At 47.6% G+C, this 23,012-nt stretch overlaps 1 long non-coding RNA gene and 1 other non-coding gene across 2 annotated transcripts in view; one reads left to right on the top strand and one right to left on the bottom strand.

The window, feature by feature from the left end:
* Positions 1 to 11,105: 11,105 nt before the first annotated feature.
* LOC111814747 overlaps positions 11,106 to 23,012 on the bottom strand; it is a 120,157-nt gene continuing 108,250 nt past the window's right edge. The window contains exons 2-3 of the long non-coding RNA XR_002819651.1: positions 12,080 to 12,267; positions 11,106 to 11,214 (exon numbers count right to left, since the gene is read on the bottom strand). This is a non-coding gene — a long non-coding RNA (uncharacterized LOC111814747). The remainder of the gene's footprint in view (positions 11,215 to 12,079; positions 12,268 to 23,012) is intronic.
* On the top strand, positions 19,343 to 19,505 carry LOC111814751. Its single transcript, XR_002819655.1, has one exon. It is a non-coding gene; the product is annotated as a U1 spliceosomal RNA (small nuclear RNA).

Genomic DNA, 23,012 nt, shown 5'->3' with positions numbered 1-23,012 from the left:
TGTGCTGAATCAATTCAAAATTCTTAATTTTCAAAGGGCTTGGTGTTATAAAGTACTCTACAGTGTTGCCAAGAGTGTGTAGGAAAGAAACATGCTTAAAAATATTAAAAATATGACTTGTATGGTCCTTTCTTCATAGAGAACTTAGGAAGAAATTAGCAAACTTGTTGTTCTGTGCCTGGTTGTTCCCCCTAAGCCTCATGCAGGCATGGGGGCAGTTTCTATTGCTTTTTTTTTTTTTTTTTTTTTAACCAGGGATTGAACTCAGGCCCTTGTGCTTGCCAGGGAAGTGCTTATTCCACTGAGCCATTTCCTGGATCCTGGGGCAGCTTCTGGATTTGGTGACTAATTCATGATCCAATGCTGGTTTATGGGAGTGAGTGATACACTGCTCTGGGGTGGATAGCCTGAGACAACAGAAGGAAATAAGAGAGGCCTGCTAACTGCCCCAGATGTTCCTCCTTTTATTATTTGCTGCTTTCCAAATCCATGATCGGTGTCCTCTGCCATGTGCCACTCTGCCTTGGAGCCTGCTGAGTAGTGACTGAAACCTGCACTAACTGGGAGCTAAATGAGCTTTTCTTCTTTTATTGTGGTGTTGCATATTTTGTTCCCACAGTGAGAAATTAACTGAGACATGTGTAAATAAACAAATACATTGTCCCATAGCATTTGCGAAATTTTTGCTCAAAGAAATAGGAAGGATGTGACAGATGAGCATCATGGATACACAAGGAGTTTACTCAACAGCAATAAATCCTGCGTCATGGCTGAGAGCAGAGTCAGTGCTGGAGGACCTGCCTGGCAAGTACATGTCCAGGGTTTAATCCTGACTACTATGGAAAGAAACAGAGCTAAAGACAAAAGAAAAAACGAAATAAAAGAAGAAGGTAGGAGGATGAAAGGATGGAAGGAAGGAAGTGTCAAAAAATATTGGGAATAAATTCATGTTCACAAATTAGAAAATGTTTAAATGATTTATACTCCTTCAAAGCCCAGGATAATATACAGCTGTGTGCACAGCTGATGCTGATGCTGATGGCATCATCACTACCAGGATGCTGACGATGCTCCTCATGTGACTACCACGGCCAGCACTGACAGAGCTTCGCCTATGGAGCGGGGAGGCCTTGGGTCCACTGTTTGAACTGCGGCTCACGCTTCTTCTTGGCACGGGCCACACAGGAAGCTCTCCTCCTGGCTCCCTGTGCCACGTGGAAAGGGAAGCAGGGGAACCTCCGGTGACTCATCCAGAGTCTCCCAAAGGCCCAGGGGGTTTCTGACTCCAACCTAGTTTCACTGCAGAAGACTACAACATCACCTTCTTCCTCTTGCTAGGAATTCTGAGCTACTCTGAGGTGTGTCCCCTCATATGATGGTTTGTGTTTAGTTATCTAGTGTAAGTTAAGGGGCCAGTGGGCTAGAGAAGCAGCCAATCTCTTGAGGGGCGGGACCAGAGGGGCGGGGCCAGAGGGATGGAGCCAGAGGGGCAAAGCCAGGGGGTGGGGGCAGAGAGGTGGGGGCAGAAGGGCGGGGCCAGAAGGGTGGGGCCAAGTGGTGGAGCCAGAGGGCAGTCCCAGAGGGCGGGCTAGAGGGGTGGGCCCAGAGGGTGGGCCAGAGGGGTGGGGCCACAGAGGGCTGAGCAGTTAAACTGGCCAGCCTGTGCTTTCTCAGAGATGTGGAGAAGGGCATCCTGGACAAGGCAGCTCCCCGGCCTCTCCTCCAGTATCTTGAAGTCTCAAGTAAACGTGAGCTAAACAAACCTCTCTTTCCCTCATTTTGAGTGTGGGGTTTTTGTCCTAGGAAGGAGACAAGAGTATCTCATGCACCGCACACACCAGCTTCGGGCATAGTGAGGTCTCTCTTGCCTGTGGGATTTGTGTATGTTCTGGGGCTGCCGGACTGTTTATTTGCAGACAATGTACATTTTAGGGATGCTTTGGACATGTCTCTAATGAACTTTTCAGCATTTTGGCACAAATGTTTTCTCTGATTTTAGGGAGGGCAGCCATGGCACTGGCTCTGTACCAGTGAAGGCATAAGTAGAATAGTTTTGTGGAAAGCGTCTCTCCAGCTCAGATGGTACACCAAACTCTGGTTATCTGTGGATCAGCAGCCTAAGTGGTGGTGCCAAACATGGAACACGCTGCCCAGAGATCTGAAGCTCTGTGGCACAGGTGCTATGTATTGCCAATACCAAATACCCCTGTCCCACTGTGCTGGATCCAGAAACTGGAGTGGGGAGGCAGTAGCACAGAGGCCAGGGGTTTGTGACGATGCCCAGCGTCAGGACCAGACCCCAAGGATGCGTGAGGGTTCCTCACCAGGAACACAAAACCTAATACCTTCCCTTCTGAACTTCTTGATCCAAGATCATCACTTCCTACTTTTCTGTCATTTTTCACTGGCCTGGCTCAGCACTCGGCACCTTTGGACCTGCCACCCAGGCACTGGGGAAGACACAGACCTCTTGTATCCTGACGAGGCAGCCTGTTCCCCGTCAAGCCCTCAGAGGTGGACTTCAGGGCACACCTGCCTTGGGCTTGCTCATCCTGCACCAGTTCCCCTCCAGCAAGGCCCAGCCTCTGGCAAGTGCCCTGTAGTGACAGTGGAGGAAGGAACTCCCCTGCAGGATTCTGAGAGACATCAAGAACTTGGGCCATCATCAGACATCAAGCTTTTAGTGCTTGATGAGTCATCAGAGTCATTCCAATCATGGGAAGTGGTAAAAGTTCTGCAAAGGCTGCATGCACTGGGATATGTATTCTTAGAGCTAACTTTAAAGCAGATACCTGTCTGGAGTCTGGTAAAGTCTACAGAGCATCAGATGGAATGGAGGGACCTCTGAAGCCTGTAAGTCCTAGTGCCTGTGCCTGTAGGACTCAGTAGGCAGAGAACAACTAAACCCGGAAAGCTGAAGAGAGGGACAAAGGCAGTAAGATTGGATGGGGCTGGGGATATAGCTCAGCAGCACAGTGCCTGCCTGACAAGCACAATTCCAGGATAAAAAAAGAAAAACTAAAACTGTGTGGAATTCAAGGGAGCAATAAACAGACAAACCCAGACATGTGGACATGCGCCCCTATTGGAGCAGGAATGGGGCAGATGTGTCAGAAATGGGGATTCAGTGTGTCTAAGTGAGTGAGTTCCACTTTCCTGATGGACTTAGATGAGGAGAGCAAGAGGAGTGCTCCACCGGGCCCTGTGTGCATAAGATGTGTTATCTTGGGCGGGCTCCAGAGAGTTGTCTCTCATGACAGAGCCTTGGGAGAAACAGACTGAGAAAGAACAGCACAGGTATCAGCTCTCGTTTCTTGCAGTTCTAAGGCAAGGAGAAAGTACACTCCACTGTGTGTATTCAACAAAGGCACAATGCAGTTCTTCAAGTGAAGAAGAACAAAGGCCTGGGATCAGAGACTGCTCCCCTCTTTCTCCATAATCTGCTGGCACAAAGCCAGGACATCCCTCCAGCTGTCTTCCCTGGAGCCTATCAAGTCAGTAGGTCATTAACGAGAACACTCAAAGTTATGGGAAGACTTGAAGCAGCTGGCACCTGAGCTGCTCACCACCAGAACCTGAGCAGGTGTGGGTCATGCCCAGCCGGCTTTTCCCTCTAATGTCCCTTCTCCTGTCCTGAGCAGCCCAGCTGGGCTTAGGAAATGCACGTGGTGCCAGGAAGAGCAGGGAACAGGCCTGTCCCTGAGTCGGACAGACACCAAGGAGTGGTAAGCATCCTACCTGCCAGCGGAGTCAAGCTAAGAGCTCACAAAGATCCCTTCAGCTTCTGGCAGAGAGCAGTGGCAAAAATCTGAGCTATTCTTTCCTGCCTGAAGCTCGCTTCCTCCTCCCTTACCCTCCAAGAAAAAGCATCTGACAGGATACCTGAATCCACAGTCTTCTCTCTGTTCTCTCACAACAGCAATGAGGCAGTCAGGAAGAGCAGCGCCAGAGAGAAGAAACTCCAACAGGGTAAGTCCTTGCATTGGCCGGGCTCGCTACCTCCCACAGGTTCCCACATCAGTACCAGGAAGGGACCCTAGATCTCTGCTTTGGGTACTTGAAGCCTAGTGTCCCTGGAGACCGAGGCAGGGGGCATTCCCAGGTCGAGCTCTGGTGGTGGGAGAGATGGCTAGAGTGAAAAGGCAGAAATATGCAGTCATTACCGCTCCCATCTGAGAATGACCAGCATTTGTGGGTGAAAAGGAGGAAGCTCAAGCAAATCTGCCCACACTGTGATCTAAAGGACAAAGCACTGGACGCATTATAGAGCAATAGCTAGCAAAGAAAAATAGAAGCCAATGCCCCTGTCCACTCTGACAAGCTCCTGCCCAACTGGGCCTAGAACCCTCGACCTCACAAGGAGCAGTTCAGACCTTTAACTGCTGGCACCCCAGAGTTCTGCTCCCACCTAGCCTTTCTCTACCTCTCCAGGCAACAGGCTCCTAGTCAGTGCCAGGTGGAGCCTCCCAGTGTGCAGGTGGCTTTCTCAGGCTCTAGCCTTGAGGAGAAAGGGTGAGGGAAAACTGGACTTTGACTCCCACCAATGTTGCTACCTCAGTCTTGGAAGGGTCATTACATCTCAGGCACCCAGAGGGCTGCGTGCCCTGCCCTTGCCTGTGCTTTGCATCCTGGCCCAAGCCTACCAGACTCCTGATTTCTCCAAATACCCTTGCCAGCTGCAGCCTGAGCAGGGCGGCCCCACAACACACCCCTGGATACAAAGACATGCAAAGTTAGGTCCTGTGGCTTGGTAGGAGGCCAAGGGAGTACAGGAGCTCACTGTGCTGGACCACACGGCACTGCCCAGGTCCAGGGTCTCAGCAAAGAGAGTGAGAGGCAGGCAGAGGGGTGCAGGGCTCATCACACTGAGGCCAAGGCAACTGGGCTCAGGTAGCAAGGAGAGCTGGGTCGTGGCTCACCGAGGTCCTCTAATGGTTAGTACTCTGTGTTGTGGCCTCAACATCCTGGGCTCCAAAGAAGTCATGGCAAAGTCCCTAGCTCTCCCTGGGCCTGCCTTTTGCTCCCCCTTCCCAAACTTGTGCTATCTCTCTGCTGTCTTCTCCTAGAATCCTGTTCTAGCGCCTCCAACAAATTCCCGACCCTGCACCCAGAACTCTCAAGGCTTAGTCCAGCTCACAGAAAACTTGGTCCCACTGGGGTTTGAGCTTAAGCTTCCTCCTCTGTTCCAGTGCTAACCACTGCTTCCAGGGATACTGACCACTCTCCTAGCTTGAGCTGAAATGAACTTTCAGGGACTTGGAATGCCTGAACTCCTTCATTTTTACAAATGTCATTAGTACGCAGATCAAGTTGAAAAATTATATCAGCTTGGCCCTTTCAGGCACTGCTCAAATTCCCAACCATTTTTTTTTTTTTTTGGTTGAACTGGGGATTGAACTAAGGCCCTTACACTTGCCAAGCTATCACTTATTATACTGAGCCATCTCCCCAGCCCCTGCTCATAGTTTATCTAGTAATGCTCCAGTTGTGTTTTACTTCCTGACAACCACACAATGACTATACCTTCCCCACCCACCAAAGCTGGCTTTAGTCCTTGCCCACAACTATGACTTTGAGATATAGCCACATTAGTGATTTTTCACTCCTTCAGTGTGGTGGGATTGGGTTCTGTGGGACGCCTCTGTGCGTGTGCATTTGCATGAGGTGGTTTGAATCCATGGGTTGGCAAATGCTGAACTCTGCCACTGAGCTACACTGTCAACCCTACTTTTATTGTGGATGAAAGTAATCCCATTAAGCTATTGAGTACATGTAGTTGATACAAGACTATGAGAAGCAGTCAAAAAAAACTTTGGAAAGGTAAGGAAGAGTGTCTCCTCTTTATAACCCTGCTGGAGACATTAAGAAAAGGTTTGGGTCTGGATTACTTCCTCACCAAGGAATACAGGAAACCTGAAAGCTGGCGCTATATAGATCACCTTTCATGGGACCATCATTCCCTGTGTCAGGCTAGGTGTGATGATTTCTATCTGGATGTCCCTCGAGTCTCATGTGCTCCCAGGTGGGGTTTTGGGATTGGGGAGATGATGGACTCCACCGTAGATGAGTCCACCGATGAGTTGATACCTAAATGCTGTATCCGGAAGAGGTGGACCCCTGAGGCATGGCGTACAGGGTTCTGTGTGTCTCCCTCTGCCCTTGAATACTCTGCTTCCCAACTGCTGTGCCATGAGCACCTCTCCCCTGCTATTCCCTTCTGCTCTGTTGCCCTCTTTGCAGGCAGAAGGTTGTGGATTGAAATCTCTCTAAACTGGGAGTTTTTGTTCTTTTGTTCTGGTGGAGCATTGCCACCCTAGCCCCTGGTCTTCACACTGTGTGTGTCCCAGATGGGTTTATGGAGACCAGTGTTCCTGCAGGGTCTGCCAGGAAGGGCCTGATGGTCTGAGGGACCTCTGTCTACTGCTTCCTATGAGTGCTGGTATGCTGTATATGAGCAAAGCCTTGACTTTGCATGCAGTGCCCGATTGCATGTGTTCTCCTTGGTGACTCTGGGCAGGAACATTTAGACTTCTGGACGACAGATGCTATCAGCTGTACAACACAGCTATGAATGAATATTCTTGTATCACTCTTTTGTACATTTTTCCCCACTGAGTATGTCCAAGTACCTTGGGAATTGCTGTGATAAACTTTTAACCTTAATAGAAACAGCCAGTTTCTTTTTGAATGGTTTCCCACTGTTGCTGAATCCCAACTTTTCTGTATCCTTGACAGCATTTTCTGTCCTTCTCGTACATCCATCTTGGAAATATCATTTCATCTCTCTTATTTTATCATTAAAGTCTTCTCAATGTATTCTACTACAATGTCTTGTAAGAACTTTAGCTTTCAGTTTTTAAGTCGATGTCAAGTCTAATTCATATCTTGGTCACAAGACCACTTGGTGTGTGGCTGACACTAGCATTCTGCTCTCCAGAAATCTCTCCACTGAATATGTATTGGCAAAAGTAGTACTCTGGGGCTGGAGGGATCACTCAGTAGAATTAGTGCTTGCCTGGCAAACACAGGGGCCTGAGTTCTTTCCCCAGTTCCAAAAAAAAAAAAAAAAAAAAAAACAATACAAAAGTAGTGCTCTGATCTCTGATACCCACAAGCCTTGGGTCTCCATTTTCTTTTGCTCCTCTGTCTCCTTCACTCTGTTTTGAATACCATTCAATGCAACCATTTTCATTCCCTTATTGAACTGCTTTTGTTGAAAACTAGTTGACTACAAGTTGGGGATGAGTGTCAAATCACTCAACTCCTGTTGCCACTTGGATGCTGCCTATTCTAGAGCAGCTTACAGGATCTTAAATTCAGTTGGTACAAGTGCACGGGTTTTTCTCTTTCCTCATAAGGTAGAATGAATTTGAAAATAAGTAGTCATTGGCCCAGTCATCGCACTGATTAGATGAGCTAATACTTTAAGAAATTCAGTTTCTTCTAAGATACAAGCATCAAGATTTTTGCTTGGGAACAAAAGTACTGTAGTTCTCTATACAGCCTCTTTATCTTAGGGAAAGTCATATCTCTAACAATGAAATCAGTCAAGCTCAAGGTTATTTTACAATGTCTTGTCATTTTACAGTGTCTCTTTCTAGAGAAGTTGCAGTAGATTGAGGGCTCCTACTTCCCGAAAGAAATATATTGAAATTGTAACCCAATATTAAGAGAGGTGAAGCCTGTAGGAACTAATTTTGGAGCATGAAGGTGGAGTTCTGAATCATTTCAATGTCTTTGAAAAAAAAAATGACCTCATGAATTTCTTACCACTATGTGACAATACGAGGTGGGCACTGCACTCTGCATGAGAAAGGGGTCTCTGGCACAACTCTGCTCTGCTGACACCTGACCTCAGACTCATGGCTTCCAGAGTGACACACACATTTCTCTTGGAGATAATCTAACCAGTTAGTGGCTCCTTACTTCAGAACCCAAACAGTCCCCCCTGTATTTCCTCATGTGCCAAGGTAGGCACTGGGTGTCACAAATGAAGGCTGAGGCAGAGAAAGAGAGGAGGCAGTAAACTAGAACCAGAAATGGGAGCTTAAGGTCTACAGTAGGATTCAAGATTTTGGAGGAAGAGAAAACACCAACATGTGGATACAGAGTGGTCATTCTAAAGGCACTGATTCAAAACTCTGATTTTTCAACAGGTATTTTGTCAACTTTTCTTTTGTTTATGCTCAACATTTCTATGTTTCCAAAATGGCATAGCTGACCTCTAGTATTGAAGTATGTTCCTGGCTACACAGTTATATAAAATGACCAACTTAACATTCTAACCCGTGACCCTTCCAGATTTCTCTTGGTTTCCACTGCCAGCCCAAAGAAAGTTTGCAGCACCTTGGTCTTAGGCCACCAAGATCTCTGATCCCTGGACCTTTTATACTCTCAAAATTGTCTTCCTCTTTCTAGAACGTTCACCTTGCCCTCAACCAGGCTACTAGGGGTCTGATCAGCCCCCAGGGGTGGGAGAAATGATGGGCAAGGCCTGCAGGGAGGAACTCTGATGCAGACACAGGAATATGTGTAGCAGAGTCACTCCTTTCCTAGCAGGGAAGTCCTAGTTTGTCTTTTGAGGCAAATAGAGACAAACAGGAGCCTCAGGAGGGACATGGGAACACAGAAGGAAATCTTTTTTATCTCACCTGTGTTCTTTTCTTTCTTTCTCTTCTCTTTCCTCCCTCCTTGTCTCCTCTATCCCGTTCTCTTTTCCTTTCTTTTCTACACACCATGACCCAAACATTCTGACCAGAAGATCCTGCTAGGGCTATCTGACCTCATTTAGTACCAGCAGCACCATGAGGCCAGGGGAATGCCTTCTCTTTTCAGTGGCTCTGTGAGTCTGGAGAGAAGATGCAGAAGAAATCCGAGAAAAAACAATGGCCCAAGTGACCCAAATCTAAGTGCCTTGAGAAAACGCCTAGGGAAATCTGTCAGAGAACTATCTGTGCCCAAACACTTTACAGTCAAACTGACAAGAGAGGAAGACAGAATTTAGAAAGTAGCTAAAGGAAGCCATACTTGGCACCTGCGCTGCATCAGAAAACCCTGTCTCAAAAGACAAAAAGAGATAAATAAACTGAATACATGAGAAAAGTGTAGACTTTACTACTTAGCAGAATGTGATTGAAAGTATTCACATGATCATGCTCTTGGAATTTCACTAAATGGAGATTCAAAAATGCTTGCAGTCCTCACAGCAGAGCTGGCCAGCAGTAATGGTTAAGGCATTCTTCCAAGCCTCCCCCTCTGCCTCCTTCAGGCTGTCCCTCTCCTTACACATAGATTCATTAGCAAGTGCATGTGAACAGGTGTCTCCTAGATGAGTCATTCAAAAAATGAGCTGCTGCCTGCAAGCAGTACTCACACCGCTATGGGATTGATTTTTACGGTGGTGGTGGGTACATTCCCATTTTTTCCTGTAGATCTTGAAGGGCCACCTGAAGAGCTGCAGGTCAGGCCATCAAACTGGATGTCTCTAGCTGGGTGTTCTGGAATATTCCAACAGCTTCCTACTTCAACCACTGATATGACAATCATCTTAAGTCTTGCAAAGTTGTATAGCTGTGTATGTGAAAAGAATCCCTACCATTAGCTCTGCAGCATAAAGTGATCTATGTTTCAAATTCTTATGAACTGGTGAGGGGGTGCATGCCATATGAGGTTTGCCCAGCATTCAGGAGGCTGAGCCATGAGAATCACTGTGAGTGTGAGGCCATCCTGGACTACACAGTGACTTCAAGATCAGCCTGAACAACAGAGCAACACGGCCTCAGAAGGACCAAAAATCCCAAACTGAAATCACAACTATCTCAAACTGAAAGAGGAAGTCCAACAAGGCACCACACAGCTCTCTGAGAGAAGAACATCCATGACTTTGTCCTCAAGTGCACCTCGCAGGACTGATGCATCCACATTCTTTCCAGATCTGTGTCACCTCAGAGTTAGGACACCCTGATCTGAGAAGGACACATGACCTGTCAGTAATGTGTGCATCTGTGTCATGGCAGACTGGTCACCCTGGCCCTGGAGCACAGCTTATCTTTTATATTGCAGGAGCGAGTCTTTTATTCCCACTAAACAATCAATGCCTGAGTGTTCACTGTGACCCTGAGGTATGGATCCTCACAGAGGTGTGGGTTCCAAGAAACACATTTCCCTCCAAGTTTTTCTTTGTAAAATTTTCAAAGTTATTCTTTGTTTTCTGTTCACCTGAAATATGATCAGCCACTTCTTTGTGGTTTCTACTCCTCCTGTGAGGGACACTAAGTAAGTTCCATGCCCCCAGTACAGACACATTCATTATGGGACTCTCCTCTTCACCTCTCGCTGGGGAGCACTTCCCTTTCTAACCAAAGCTAGGATGAGTCAGGCCGCTCCGACACGATGTGGCCAGTGAGAAATCTGATGGCAGCAATGTGAAAGAATCCAGAATATGGAAATCCCAGGGAAAGAAACAGGGCACAGGGACAGGTGAGGGACCCCATGTGGGGGTGAACTGAGGAAAAGGTGTGGTACTGGATGGCAGGAAGCTGCCCAGCTTGTTGTCACTGACCTGGATACCACAAAATCTACTTCTGAAATTCTATTAAAAATCAATGTATTTACATACTTACAGGACACTGGGAGTTAAACAGTGAGCAAATACAGCATTAGGTGCAGAAGGCAGGGAGGAGGGGGTGGGCATGGGGCAGGAGCTGGCTGCAGATGGACCAAAGTCTGGAGGTGACACCTGCTTTGGGAGCACAAGGGGCTCCAGGTCTACAGCTGGTTAAGAAGTGGCTCCGGCAGCTAGCTCTCACTTTACAGCTAGAGTGGTGAGGGAGCTGCACACAGTGGTGGTACAGGCTCTGCAGGGGGGCCGTGAACTTCGGCTGCAGCTGGGCCTGCAGCTAGAAGAGGAGAGGGGATCAGTGACTGCTCTAGCACCCTCCATCAGAGCCGTGTCCACCAGCCCATTCCAAGAGGTCACCACTGACTGCACCCAACCACTGACTGCCGAGTCTCTAAACAGGGCACCTGGGAACCTGCAGTACCTGCTCATCCCCACCCTCCCCGTATGCCCACAGGCACCTACCCCAGTCTGCTAAGCCTTGCTCTCTTCTTCAGTGTGGTTGAGGGTCTACAGAGTGGTCAGAGGGCAGAGTGCTGGGGGGGTCCACCTGGGTGTCTATCCCCAGCTGGGATTCAAGGAGGAAGGAGGCATGCCTGAGTAATGACAGGAAGAGACCTTGTTGAAGGGTGTGACCACCTTCCCTTCAGTAAAGTGTGGCCCCTCCATCTTCCTTCTCCTGCCCACTGCTTGTGAAAACTTTGTGAAAAGGCAGGCATGTCCACCATGGCAGTGGCTTTATGGGCAAAGGGGAGCTGCTCAATACATGCCTGAGAAGTGAGGAAAGTAGGTATGTATCCTGCTCAACCTTCTCCCATTCTTTGGCTTATTGCTCGGCCTGGATCTGTGTCCTCTAACCTCCTCTTATCTGTGCTGTAGGAAGTTCCCAAGACTGAGGCATCTCCCCTTCTTGGGGCTTTACCCACTATTTACCACTAGATGGGATTCAGTCCCTGACTCCTACAGAAACCCAGTAGCACATCAGATGCCCCTTCTAGGTCACTAGAGCACCCTCAGTCCTGCATAAGTGTCTGCGTATAGTGTGGCTTCATGCTTGCTGTTGGAGAAAGGCACACATCAGCCTGTTCCTTGATACCAGGGTGAGTTTGGTCCCTCTGCCAGCTGGCAAAGACTCCTGCTCTGTCTAAAGCCTATAGAGGAACTCTGCACTCTCATTTACAGTAAGCAGAATAGCTTTGCCAGCTTCAGGATTAGCAGGGGCTGCAGGATCACTAGTGAGAAGAAGCACAGCCATCACAGCAGATCTTCCTCACAACAGGGACAAGGCCAGCACCTGAGACCACTCAGAGACCCCATTTCCTCCTTCAGTGTCCCTGTGGGCTTGGCTTAGGAGGACTGCTCTTCTCAGAGAGGCACACAGAGGCTGAGGCTCGGAGACAGTCCCAGGATGTGCTACTGTCTGTGGCCCATGCTCACTGCGCTGCAGTGGTCAGCACTCACCTTCTCATTATCGTGGCCTGGTAGGTGAAGGTGGACATCCTGGTGGTGCTCAGGAAGGAGGGCCCATGGAAGGCTTGGCCGACGGGTAATGCTGCCTCCATCCACTGTGTGATGGAGAGTATAGAGACTGTCTCCACCTGCCATTCTTCCCAGACTTCTGTGAGGCTCCCAACCCAGTGGTTTTCAATCTGACGTGAAAGACAGGGAAGGCATGGAGTCAGTGGCCAAACTGAAAGGCACTAGGAGGGTTTTGGGCAGAATCTTGGATCAACCCCCAAATTCCTTTGAGAAGCTTGCCTCCAGAGAGGCAGAACTGCCTGATCACAGTAGTGGTTCTCAAAGGTAAAGTTAGATTTCAGAACAGAACTGTGGGAAACCTTAGCAATTCCAAGCCAGTTCTTTAGCCAAGCACAGTTCATTGGACTCTGCCTGCCTAAAGATGGTCGAACAGTGTTAACTGGGACAATATCACTTGGTAGAATAAAGAAGACAGGGGCTCATCCCTTGCAAGTGGGTCTTCACACAAGGACTACCTAGATGTTACTGGAATATAAAAGGAAATGTTCCCAGGAAGTAATGGAGTCCAGATCCCCAAGCATGAAGAGTTGGGTGGTTGTTGTCACCACATCCCTTCTCTAGTATAGCTTGGATCAGGCAAAACTAGCTCCTGATAGGACCCAGGATACTGGCCTTTGAGCCAGCAAGTGACAGAGTAGGAAGAAATCCTGATGCATTGGATGAACAAAGCTCTGGAAATCCCATGAGGTGTAAGAGTTGGAGAAGTGGTGGAATGAGAGTCAAGGAAGTGCCACACAGACACCTAGGTGCAGGACTTAAAGTAGTGCAGAGTGGCATGGTGTCACTATTCCTTTGAGGCAAACAGGGAGATGGGCAGAGAGGAATTGAGTGAGGAAGGACATGAAGGCAAGATTCCTTTGGGAGCAAGACATGGGGTGTGGTGTCTACACAGTCCTGGAATGAGGTGTCCAGGCTGGTGTCTGGCTTCTCCTTTCTACTAAGGGATGCCGTCTCAGTTATCATGGGTTGATGTTCTATAGGCAGGCAGGGGGCACCTGGGCTTGGCTAACAAATTAGATTGGAATCAGTAATGTTTCCCACAGTTCTCTTCTGAAATCTAACCTTACCTCTGAAAACCACTGTTATGCTCAGGCTCCTTGCCTCGCTGGAGGCCAACGTCCACTTATATTTCTCCTCAAATCCTGAGCAGGAGACTCTTCTATTCCCATGGCTACCGAATGACTGAGGTGGCCCTTGTGGCATTTTACAGCCCCAACGTCTTGTGAAAGAAAATGGCACAAAAGTCTCCAGTGATCTACTCGGAGCACCGTGTCCTCTGTGCAGCTATGTGTGCAGCATGTCCATCCACCCACGGAGGCATCAGGCCCTGCTGGCTTCTGGGATGTTTATGGCCCTGGTGACCTTTTGTAACCCAGATCACACACACACATGGGTACAGGATGCTACTCCAGTAGGAGAGGAAGTCAATCTTGGGAGCTGTGTATTAAAGCTGAGCACTGGAACTCCTTGCCTGGCAGTCCTCTCCTGGACATAAATTTGACAGGACACTATACACACAACATCCCAGCATCTACTGCTCCACAGGAAGACTATCCCTCATGGCCCCAAATCTCTTGCACCCATAAAGAACTTTTGCAGTTCTGCAGGAAACTCACAGTGGTTCCCAGGTCAGGGTGGACTTGTGGTGGACAGCATGGTGTCTCTTGATGGCTGGTGGACATTCTTTCGAAGACATCGCATGGATTCACTGCCATCTCTGGGCATGATAGTGCCATGCCAGAGAAGACCTCCTTGGGTCTTCTCTCTGACTTCTGTTGTCTAGTGGCCAGGTGTGGCTTAAGCTCTTCAGAAATGACCTCTGGAACACTTGGTGTTTGTTGGGGCCTCATGGCCAGGCCAAAGTCCAATTCCTCCTGAAGGACTTCTCTTGAGCTTCCAGGTATTTGGGGGTTTGTCATACCCTGGCCTAGAAAGATCTCCTCTGGGAAGAACTTGTTGGTGCTCCTTAGGCTTTGTGGGTGTCTCCTGTGTGGGCTTGGGAAGACCTGCTCTAGCAAGTCATCGCCTGGGCTCCTCGGTGTTTGTGGGTGCCAACTGAGTAGGCCTGGGAAGACCTCCTCTGGAAAGACACCTACTGGGCTCTGCGATCTTTGTAGTTGGCAACTGCATAGTCCTGGGGCATCCTCTTCTGGCAAGATGTCACCTGGTCTTCTTGGTCTTTCAGGGTACCAACTGAATAGGCCTTGGAAGACCTCCTCTGGAAAAACACCTCCTGGGCTCTGCGATCTTTGTAGGTGGCAACTGCATAGACCTGAGTTGACCTCCTCTGGCAAGACGTCGCCTGGGCTCCTTGGTCTTTCTGTGTGCCTCTTGGCTAGGCCTGGGAGGACCTCCCCTGGCAAGATGTCCCCTGGGCTTCTCAATCTTTGTGGATGGCAATGATGTAGTCCTGGGGCATCCTCCTCTGCCAAGATGTCTCCTGGGCTTCTCGGGCTTTCAGGGTACCAACTGAGTAGGCCTGGGAAAACCTCCTCTAGAAAGACTCCTCCTGGGCCCTGTGATCTTTGTAGGTGGCAACTGCATAGTCCTGGGGCATCCTCCTCTGGCAAGGCATCACCAGGACTCCTCGGTCTTTGAGGGTGCCAACTGAGTAGGCATGGGAAGACCTCCTCTAGAAAGATGTCGCCAGGGCTCCTCGGCCTTTGTGAGTGCCTCTTAGCTAGGCCTGGGAAGACCTCCTCTGGCAGGACGTTGCCTGGGCTCCTTGGTCTCTCTGTGTGCCTCTTGTCTAGGTCTGGGAGGACCTCCCATGGCAAGATGTCCCCTGGGATTCTCAATCTTTGTGGATGGTAGTTATGTAGTCTTGGGAAACCTCCTCTGGAAAGACATGGCCAGGGCACCTTGGGCTTTGTGGCTGCCTCTTGGCTAGGCCTCAGCATCCCTCATTTGGAAAAATGTTGACTAGGCTGCTTGGCCTTTGTTGGTGTCTCCTGGCTAGGCCTGGGTAGCTCTCCTCTTGCAAGATGTCTCCTGGGCTCCTTAGGATGTGTGGGTACCTCCTGGGTAGGCTTCAGAAGACCCTCTCTTGGAAGACCTCTCCTGGGTTTCTCGGTCTTCGTGGGTCCTGACTGGCTTGGCATGGGTAGAACTCCCCTGGGAAGACCTCTCCTGGCCTCGAAGGTTGTTGTGACTCTGTTGCATACTGCCTTAGGAAAATCTCCTCTGATAAGACCTCATCTGAGCTGCTCGATCTTTGTGGGTACCTACTGGTGAGGCATGGGGAGACCTCCTTTGGGAAGCCTTTGCCTGGACTCCTCGCTCTTTGAGGGTACCTCCTGCCCAGGCCTGAGAAAACGTCCTCTGGGAAGACCTCTCCTGGTCCCGTTGGTCTTTGTAGGTGCCTTCTGGCTAGATCCCGAAAGATCTTCCCTGGGAAGGCCTCCCCTGGGATCCAGGTTGTTTGTGGGTTTCTTATACCATGGCCTGGGAAGCCCTCCTCTGGAAAGACCTCCCCTTGGCTCCTCAGTGACCTCGGGGTACTGTGGCCTGGACTGTCGGTGTGATACTCTGGTTTCCTTGCATTCTCTTCACTCCTGGTTTTCTGTTTTGGGGAGACCAGCCCAGAGTCAAGTGAGGTCTCTGAACACTGACTGGCTGGACCTGGTGAGACCTCCCGTGGTACCCACGGTTTCCTTGTGTGCTGAGCAATTGGGCTGAAGGAGACTTTTCCTGCGTTCCTGGATTTTTCTGTGTTAACAGTGATGACACCTGAGGAGACCTCTTCCAATTTCCCTGTTTCATTTGGGACCCTGGTAGCAGGGCCTTTGAAGATCTTCCCTGTGTCCCTGGAGGCCTTTTTCTGTTTGGCTCCTGGGCCCTGGGAAGCCTTCTTTTGATTCTTTGCTATCTGAGAGTATCTAGGGCCTAGGCCTGGGGATCCCTATCCTGGCCTTTCTGGGAGCTTTCTAAAGCAGGAGGCTGCACCCGGGGAGTCTGACCCCAGGCTCTTTGGGGGTTCTTGGACCACATTATCCTTGCCTGTGGTGTCTTGTCCAGGTTTTGCTGTGATGGTTGAGTTGCTCCTGCTGTGTGGCCTGAATCTGGGTGGAGTGAACCATCTTCTGATTCGTTTAAAGATGCTTTCTCTTCCTGACGCCCTGAGGCTGTCATCTCGACAAGTTCGGAAACAGCTAAACATGTTCACTGTTCAGTGTCTCTTGACAAGTGAGCTCAGGAGGTAAATGTCCCCCTACTGTGATGCATGTTGAGGAGGGTTCTGAGTTCCATATGGGCACATTGGCAGAAAATGATGTCATGTATTGGGTCCCACCCGAGCACCCCCTCTGATAAGAAAACTCTTTGGCTAATATTTACATTCAAAGTCATTTTTCAGTGACTATTTCCTTATGATTCTTTTGCATCCATATATCTATGTCTGTCTAGCACCTATCTACAGTTCATGTTTGTAGTACTGAGCCTTGAACATACTGTCTTCATAGGGTGCTACATCCTCAGACTTTTGTTTCAGACACTTAGTAAGTCTCAGCAAATCATTGAAGTAAGCATGTTGGGCTGCACCCGTGATCTTGCTGTTTCAGACATCCAGAATTCTCAGATCACTTTATGCCCCACCATTCCCTAATCAGCGACCTCTTTGGAAACAGCAAACAAAAACTAAGGAGGTTGCTCTGGTTTAAGGCATTGGTGACATTTTATCTTTGAAGGCAACATACATGCGCTGAAACTTTGAAGTCCCAATGTGTGGGGTCCAGTTGCAAGCAGAATCTTCCTGATGCTGCTCTTTGACTGAGTGCATTTCTCTCAGCATTCTCAGCTGAGAGGGCTGTCATCCATGAAGCTCATGTTAGAGAATTTTAGAACTTGTCTAGCTAGCCTCTGGAAACCTTTGCAAAGTCTTCCCATGAACCTCCTCTCTCAGTGTTTAAGCCTCAGTGTCAGGTATTCCGAAGTGCAGACCTATCACCAGCACCAAAATCTGAGTCCATTTATTTTTAATTTGTGCATGTTTGCTGTATATAATCTTTACATTTCTTGTGTGGGGACAGACACAGCACATTATTGTTCCTTTTTCCTTTCCTTACCTCTTCTCCCTACCGCCTTCCTTTCTTTATTCCCTTTTCATTTGAGAAAGACCTATCTCCCTATTTCCCACATCACTCTTTTGTTTAGCTCTTTATTTATGATTTTGTGTGGGGAACCACTTCGAGGTAGTTTCAAAGGCCCAAGTGCCTGAAGACGCATAAGGACCCTACCCTGTGGTTTGCTTCTTAGGCAGCGGATATATATCAAGGGATATGTCTCAAAAACACAGTGAAGCACAAGGAGAAAAAGCAAGCTTATGTGGGCATGAAAGGAAGAGCCACTGTGTGGTGATGAAGAAGTCAAAACCATGTAATTGACTTCACCAGAGAAGCAGTGTGCAAATAAGTTAGGGCGGGGATTGGAGCAATGCCAGGGAGGGCCAAGCTGAGGTGATCATTTTTCAACTTCATCTAGGTATTAATGGCATTTGTTAAAATGGAAGAAGTTTAAATGTTCCTTTCAGCTCAGGCTAGTAATGTGGGCAATATGTGTGGAGAATGGCGGTGAGCACTGGAAGGCACAGGTGGTGGCCTAAGCCTGGTCCGTAGTAGGACTGGCTGGGCTCTGCACAGACTTGAGCAAGAGAGTCACTGGCCACGGGGTAAACAGGGGTGGGCTGAGGTGGGACAGAACTGTGAGAATGGAACTGAGCAGGACTGCACGCCTGAGAAGCAGGAGCAAAATGTGGACTTAGAGAGAGAGTCTGCGATGGTGCCCTGACTTGGATTCCAATGGAAGTTGCTGTGATACCAGGAAAAATGATCTCCGTAGATGACCTCCAAATGATATGGGGGAGAGAATAAAAATCCTGAGCTGAAACGTACCTAGGATGAGTTCGTGTTCTGTAAAACTGAAGAATGAATTTTAGGAACAATCAGAGGCTATGAGCAGAATATATTTACTGGGGGACAGAAAGAATGTGTCCAAGAGAGTGAAAGGAGGGAGGCCTCGAGTTGGTGGTCGCCGGGAGGATGGCTCTTGCAGGGACATTTTTTTTTTTTTTAGTGAAGGGTGTTCTGGGTCTCACGACTAGACTGGACTCCTAGTGATCTATCTGGTTACAACCTCCTAAGAGCTGGGATTACAGGTCAGTAACACCACACGCAGTCTCAATTACCCTCTCACCATGTCTCAGGGGTGGGGCTGGCAAGGCAGGTCCTGGGATCCAAACCCAGGCCCCTGCACCCCCTTGCAGGAGCTTCAATTTGCTGAGCTATTTGGCTGGCCCTAAGGGACTCTTACGTAGAGCAAAACCATGTGGTGAGGAAGGTCTAAAGTGGAGGATAATTTGGGAGATCACTTAGGTCAGCATGAAGCGGGACAAAACCATGGCCAACCAATGAGATTACAAGCACCATTGCTCAGGTGAAGTTGATTAAATCTACTATTACAAATTGTCATCTTCAGTGCAGTTGCTTAGTTCACAGGTGTCAGTATATATTGTTAGTCAGGGTGAGACTCCTTCCAATTAACTGCTATATTCAAAAATCTTGTGAAGATTCTCAGGATCATTGCCTTACCCATCTTGTACATATAACTGTATGGCTTGCCTCTGTCATGTTTCCTAGCTCTTCTCCTTGCTCTCTCTTCATTGTCTAGTCGTCAAGTTTTGCTTTCCTTTTAATTGTATTATACCTTTCTATTTGTATTTCTTCTTTTGAGTTCTTATACTAGGGACACTATACGATATTTACACATGTGTGTCTGGTTCTTTTCCACTTATGGGTATATTTTCAAGTGACATCCACCTAAACATAAACTCCCCACTTGGTTGAGGGAACAAGAGGAATAGAGGGACATCACTGCCCTGGGAATTCCCCAGCGCGGGTGGGATGGTGTGGGGGCGGGGCGGGGCTTTGGCTTCAGGGAATGGCATCCTGTGACGCCACGGGAGGGCGTGTCCTATGCAGATAATGAAGCTCAGGGTTTGCTGGTTGGATCCCTGGTGTTGAAGCTTGATGATTTTCCTGTGACCAGGGAGATAGTTTAGGGCAGTTTCGCAGCCCAGCGCATCTCCTGCGTGGGCGAGCTAGGCAGACCCGAGAGTGCGTGAAGGCAAATGAGCCTGAGTGCAGAGTGAGGCACGCAGGAGGCTTGGTGGGGGAGGGTGGAGCAGCACTCATACTTACCTGGAGGGGAGATACCATGATCACGAAGGTGGTTTTCCCAGGACGAGGCTTATCCATTGCACTCCGGATGTGCTGACCCCTGCAATTTCCCCAAATGCGGGAAACTCGACTGCATAGTTTGTGGTAGTGGGGGACTGCGTTTGCGCTTTCCCTTGTTTTGTGGTTCAACAAAAGTCTTAAAGTGCTATAGTTTGGTCTGTCTGTTTCATTTGTTTCAGTCATTTTGTGAAAATGGTCTGTGAAGAAATACATAAGTTTTGCAGGTGCCTGCTGAGTTAAATGTTTTTTCTACATATATTTTAGGTTTGCTTTGTATGTATTTGTTTAATTGGAAGATTATTGTTCTTACATATATGGGAAAAGATGCTTTTGATTTTTCACTTTGTGTTTGTTGATGGCTTTCTAATGACACTCCAAACTTACATGAGCTTGGACACGCCGCGTCCTGCTCAGATGACATGGCTCTGTGGACAGACCTGCTTCGTCCATCGCTCTCTTCTTCACTAGCACGAGGGTCCCACAGCCTGCGCTTTTTGGCTCAGAAGGAGCACCATCCCGTGCCACAATCAGAGACACAGAATAGAGTGAAAGAGTCTAGCTGCTGACCAGACCAGGTGAGCTCACAGCTCGAAAGCCAAGCAGTACAGTGAAGCGCCAGTGTCACTGCTAGGTGTTTATTTCATGCGAATGTTTGCCAGCAGTTCCTTGAACCCTGAGCTGAGTGCTATAGAGCCAGGTTGAAGCTATTTCAATTGCTAGGCTATTTCTGTTCTTTCTGTTCTATTTCTTTCTTTCCTTCAGTTTCTTTCTCTTCCTTTCCTGTAAAGCTCTTAAAGGAGTTACGTGTTCCACGCTCACCCTGCATAGAGGATCAGCTTTGCTCATCACCGTGCACGGGACACCCACACGTGAGGAGGAGCATGGTAAATTGATATGAAAGCTGCATGACAGATACTATATAAATACATCTGCTTTTAGGGGTATCTCTATTTATAAATTTATTAATTGTATATTTTATTATATTAAACAATGTATACTGAACAGAAAAATGAAATAACATAAAATTAAATTTTAGTATCTATAATGTTGACAAGAAACATCATTTTCAACATCATCCTTTGGCTTGTTTACAAAATCTAAACAAGAATAGAAGTACATTTCTATATCAAATATAATAAAAATTGAAAAAATTAACACCAGTATAACCTTTGCCACGCATGACAGCATGTTCCACGCACAGGCCTAGCTGATGCTGACAGCATATATGATTTGCTTTCCTGTCTTTGGGCAGGTCATACCTGTCACCTCTTCTCTTCCTGTTTTCTCAGGAGGTTCCCTCTATACCGTGTGCACTTAGCAGAAAAATGAAATATCAATAAAATAAGATATTAAATATGCTATAACTGTTCAGGGAAAACATTGTCTCCTACATCAACTGTTTGCTTAATAAATCTAAAAAGAAATATATAGATCTTTATGTACCACAGGTAAGGGGATGCACACCTGTAATCCCTCAAATCAGCAGGAGCGAGAGGCAGGGGAATCGCTTTGAATTGAAGATCAGCCTGCACTACAGTCAGACCAATTCTCAAAAAAATCAAATAAATAAACACATGAATAGTATCCCTTAGTTATTGCAAACTGATTAAACCTACATCCTCCCAAATGAGTGTACAGAGAAGAATTAAATAAAAGAGTTAATGGTCAGCTAGATAACTCAGCAGAGGAAAGCACCTGCTCAGGCAGAGTGCAGCAGCCAGGGTTCCATGCTTGTCATGTGGCCCTGCCTCCAGGGCTTAAGGAGATGTCATTGAGACTGCGAGGTTGGCACATACCTACAATCCCAGCTTTTGGGTGGCTGAAAACTGGCAGATCACTATGAGACAGATCTATGGACTGAGACACTTAGACCGAGTCCTAAATAGCAAGCAAGCAAGCAAGCCAGACAGACAGACAGACAGACAGAAAGAAAGAAAACAAACAGTTAACTGGTATGGTTTTTAAGGCTCTAAGATGATAAAAACCCTTTCACAGATTTTGAGATTTTGCAACGGTTAAGACAAAGACATCCTATGGGTGGTCCATATTTATTTACGTATCAATGGTGGAGAATACTGAGGAGCGTGGACATCTGAGCAGGACTATTCAAGGACCAAGAAGTCCACTCAGTGATTTCACCATTAATCCATCATGTCCACTTAGGAGAACTATGTTACCTCCAGGAAGGGCTTCCACAAAGGAGTGAGATGTCTGCAGCTACAGTCCTTGTCTAGTTAATGGAGCTTGGAGCAGGCGTCCTTAGCTGTGGCCTTGTCTTCTCCTGGGAGGCTTTGAGGCTTCACCCACCACTGCAGGCCTCAGCTGGGATCAGGGACTCTCAGAGGTTCACTTCCTATGTGTCCCCTGCCCGTCTCCAGACCAGGGGCCTCAGCGTGGACAGACTCAGAAGTAGGCATGGAAAGCAGATTGGGCACTTAAATCCTGCTCAGAGCTGCTTCGTAGTGGTTTCTGTGAAAAACTATGTGCGCTACAGTGAACATACAAGTAAAACTCTACCACAAAAATAATCTTTACTTGAATGATTATACGCAAGACAGTTTACATACATGAAAGCAGCACATTCCATATACAAGATCAGTTACACTGCTCACGTGTGTGTTTTGGTTTCCTGACTGTTTTGGTTGCGCATACGTGACATTTTGCTGGTTTCTCTCTCTTTTTAGGAGTTTCTTGTGATGTCTAAGCTATCTGCACACTGGTCTGCTCCAGGATTCTTTTGCAGAGTTTTTTAGGAAGATATTAATACTCCATTCTCTGATGTATGCAACATTTAGTTCTGATTTTTAGGAAAAATTCTCCATGATAGTGTGTACTTATTTTTTTTCTTTTTTGAAGGAAACTATACCTGGTATGTTTAGGATTGAGTAAAATGCAACCATTGCCCAACTCTTTGTAGTTCAAATGATATCATAGTTACTTCATGAGTCCTCAACAACCATCTTCAGAACCTGTATTCTAATAAGATTGAAAACAGAAGAAATGGAGAGATTTCTGGATACATAAGAGTTACCAACACTGGCCCTAGAAATTGTAAAAATTCTGGATACATTAATTACCATCAATGAAACTGAAGATGTAATTTAAAACTTACTAATAAAGGAAATCCCATGTGCTCACAGATTCAGGGCTCAATTCTACAAGAAATGTAGAGAAGGCCTAATGCCAGTCCTTCTCAAATACTTTATGGACATTGAAAGAGAAGCAGTACTCCCAAACTAATTCCTGGAGGCAAGAATTAGCTGATACCAAACCAGAGAACGAATCAACCAGAAAAGAGAAGTACAGGCCTATCTGCCTCATGAAGAATGGACACAAATATCTTCAATAAGATACTGCCAAACAGAATGCCGCAAATCACCAAGATTGTACAGCATGACTAAGCAGTATCTCTCCTGGGGGTGTAACGATGCTTCAACATATGCCAAAGAATGGAAGTAATAGACTGGGTGCAGTGGTGCCTCCCTGGAATCCCAGCACTTGGGAAGTGGAGGCAGAGGGCTGCAGAGAGTTTCAGGCCAGCCTGGTATACACAATGAGTTCAAGGGCAGCCTGAACTGTAGAGTGAGACCCTGTCTCAAAAACTAAAATAATAATTCAAAAAA

Source organism: Octodon degus, unplaced genomic scaffold (assembly GCF_000260255.1).
Source record: "Octodon degus isolate 3935 unplaced genomic scaffold, OctDeg1.0 scaffold00475, whole genome shotgun sequence".
NCBI classification, from domain to species: domain Eukaryota; kingdom Metazoa; phylum Chordata; class Mammalia; order Rodentia; family Octodontidae; genus Octodon; species Octodon degus.
The sequence above is the reverse complement of the archived record's forward strand: the minus strand, read 5'-3'. Positions and strand labels throughout refer to the sequence as shown.